Source organism: Dermacentor andersoni, chromosome 4, assembly GCF_023375885.2.
Source record: "Dermacentor andersoni chromosome 4, qqDerAnde1_hic_scaffold, whole genome shotgun sequence".
Taxonomy (NCBI): Eukaryota; Metazoa; Arthropoda; class Arachnida; order Ixodida; family Ixodidae; genus Dermacentor; species Dermacentor andersoni.
In genome coordinates this window covers 162243294-162247030 of record NC_092817.1, presented here as the reverse complement: position 1 = coordinate 162247030, position 3737 = coordinate 162243294, and positions in this window count along the sequence as shown.

Sequence of the window (3737 nt, the reverse complement as noted above, 5' to 3'; positions counted from 1 at the left end):
CACTCTATATGCACCTAACTCATGCAATGGCGGCAGTGCGCTGCGGCAATGGATTATTTTTGGCCAGTCCTCCGTAGCTGGCATGGGCACTTGAGATAAAGGAAAACAACACAGTTGGAACTCTAAGTTGTGGCACCTCTACATGCATGTAGGTAGCCCCTACAGGCCAGCAATAAGCGGCGTGTGGAATGGGCAAGTAGCTAACTGAGAATAACAGACATGCGGCAGTTGTTCATTCGCAGCGCGGCTTTCAATACAGCAGTCATTTTCAGCGCACCTCTCACAAACCTCGCTCTTTGCTGTCTTGGATGAAAGCAGTCATGCTGCTGCCGTCGTCATCATTGCGGCATGCCGTCAGCGTCGTTGTGTTGTCGTTGTTGCCCACAGTTGGCGGGCGCGATTTGCACAGGATTGCACAAGTTTTGCCCAAAGGCGAGTGACTACTCTCGCAATACCAGAAACGAAGGAATCGCTGAAGTGCTCAGTTTTCTATTTTCTTGCTGGAAAACGGGTACGCTAAATATACTGCTGTCAAGATGAACTGTATCTTCATTTAAACGAGCTTTTGTCGAATGCAAATGCAGGTTTTTGGGATGTGTCTTGGAGGGCAACTTTTTCTGTAGCCCTATAGCACCGGTCATGTGTCTTAAATACCAGTGCACAAGCCCGTTCTGCAAAAACAATTTCATGACAATGGAATAGAGTTCAGCGAAGCATCCGTACAGAATAAACCTCGTATTCTCCATAACTCGCATGTCCAATAAAGCCATATGACACATGAGAAAAAACGAGTTTTGTAAAGTATCACATATCTTTCAAATCAGATTACTGGACAAGGGAGTTATGGGGCATATGGGTTTTTTTCAATAGAAATGGCTGTGCACGCTATGCCTATCGGGTCGTTTTTTTAGATAAGTTATGAGCAGAACTGGCTTCCGAGCTTACCCACAAATCGTTGCCTTTTTTCGAAAGCTGCTTCACACTATCCGTGTGAAGCACACCATCATACACGCGGCACTTCTTGATATTTTCTTTTTCTTCAATGTGCCGCATTATTTCGGTGTTCAGTGTCAGTTATTGGCGGTGAACGGCGTAGATGTAAGCAATTGCTTACCATTGCAAACACAGTGCTACAGCGTCAGATTGATGTAATCAAAATTGGTTTTATCCCATTATTTATTTTGTGAAACAAGCTACAGCGCTCATGCAGAACAGGCACAGAAACAAGCAGCACTGCCTCAGTCAGGTGACGACCTACGAGTTGTCCCCCGGAAGCGTTTGAGCAATATAACCGCCCCTTCTCTGTGGAACACTTATGGAAAACTACAACTAGCCCTACATATGACGTCACCAGCCTGAAGGGCTAATTTGTAAGGAGGAATGTACGCTAAACGATGTAATATGGGAGTGCGCTGGCTCCCCAGGGGCGAAAGAAAACATTGACAGTAGAGAAGCCTGGGAGGCCTAGCTCCAGAGCGAGGCTGAAGACGACCAGCGTCGAGCAATCCGCCTGGCCGTTGAGGCCGTGAAGACTCACCGTCCTGAACGCGCGGCGACTGCTTCGTCCTCCCCCCCTACCTGCGTGTAGGGTAAGAGGCGGGCGCCCCAGCTCGGTGGAATAATAAACTTTTCAATCAATCAATCAATCAATCAATTAATGAAGAAATAAACATTTATTTCTTTTTATAGCATGTAACAGGAGCAACCGGTGGTCTGCGCAGGTCTCACTACTGCTGCGCTAAGAGCGAACCATCCATTTTCAAAGCACTCTATGTTCTACCACTTAGCCCCTGCAGGACAAACGGTTTATCTTCGTTATTCATTCATACATTCATTCATGAGGCCTAACGTCCCAAAGCAACGCTCAGTCTATGAGAGACGCCGCAGTGGAGGACTTCGGAATAATTTTGACCACCGGTGGTTCTTTAACGTGTGCCTAAGTACACGAACGTTTCTTTTTTGCACTTTTTATTTAGTTTTCCCCATCAAAATGCGGACGCCGCTGCGCTGAATCGAACTCGAGACAGCGGGCGCAGCAGCCACCGTTCCGCATGTGCTGATCTTTGAGAGACTATCGGTTCTGGCAATGCAGCTTACCCTCCAAAGGACAGGAACCCTGTACTCCTGTTAAAGCTAACCTTTTGTGGCCTTTTCCAGAAGTACGTAGGTAACGTTCCCCGGAGAATAGGCAACTTATATAGCCTTGAATGCTGACCAACATAGTAGTGCCAGAAAGCGCACTTGTGTTCTGAGTTAGCAAAACGATGAATCCCGATACGAAACCTGCGCAGATGATGTCAGCTAAAAGTTATCCCTTCTTCACGCAGATGCCGTGAAGGACTAAACAGCGCATGATATACATAGGTTTCATTGAGTTTCTTATATTTCTTGTCTGTGGTCTCTTGTATTTGGCCACTGAGTATGCGCCCCTGTAACCCCAAAAGTGTCGAATCCCTAAATGTAGTTACACTTGTCACTTGTATTACACTTGTGTTACGTGTTGTACCTCTCCAGGGGCATACGCTTGCCATCAACATTCTTCCCCTCGACAGGCATCATGTATCGCCTTCGTCGTCATGACGTCGAGAGCTCACAGCTACGGGCGACTATGAAATGGCGGTGTCATCGGGTACTGCTGCTGCCTCGCTGGCTCAAACTTCGCATTATTTAGCTTCCCACATTTCCTTAAATCTGGAAAGTTTTCCGTCCTTCATCGCTCACAATGCCTGCACATGTGAATGCGCTTTCTAAACAAGACGAACTGTTGAACAGCACCACTAATTCTTGAGCACTGTATATGACCGCGTGTTGCTAAGCTGGCTGGTTCATAGCTGTTATGGCATAGAAAAACGCCGAACGAAGAGGATCGTGCGCGCATGCTAGCGTCTTCGCTATAAAAAATGAGCATGCGCACTGCGAACAAACTTAGTTGCAAATCGATGCTCTTTCCTCTCGTGTCACTACTACGCATCGTTCACCTCGTTTTGGATATTAGTAAATCGAAGACTAATTAAACACTAACACGCATACCGCTGGAGATATTCGACCGTGCTTGTTAGCTTTATAACGTTGGCTTTGTGCGTAAAACATTGTAGGCCACTTCTTTGGGCCACGGGAGACCCGCGCCCCGTCACACAAGGCTGGCGTTTGCGTATCGCGCTCACCGTAGGCAATTCGGAATTCTATTTTATCGCGCACCGACATCTAGGTACGCGCCAAAGTCGCACAGTGAGGGGAGGAGAAGACCACTGTCCGCCGCTGCGAAGTCGCTGGCGCGGAAACAACACCGCGCGCGCTGCGCAGCCCGCGACGCTGTAGCTCAGTCGGGCGCCCCGTTCTCTCTTCTCAATGACTTCACGCGGTTCTTTCGCACCATGCAAATGTACGCAGAGAAAAAAGAAAAATACCGAAGGAGAAGAGACGAGTGAGAAGGAAGCGCCGTGTGTTATCCCGCCCGTCGTCAACGACGAGGCGTCCCTCGCAGCGCGTGGGCACCAGGAGCACAGTTCGGACAAAAGGACGCGAGAGCGAGACCGAAGACGACAAAGCGAGGAGATGGCAGTGGCGCTACTGGCTGTCCGGAGGAAGGAGCTGCCGTAACGACGGCACGAAAGAAGCGAGAATCAAGGTCACCTCTCTTCGCCTCCCTGCAGCGTCTTCCGTCGCCCCACTGCGACCACTTATATATAAAAGCCGGACCTCTCCCAGATGTCCGCACGGTGTGGAGACGAGAGCCG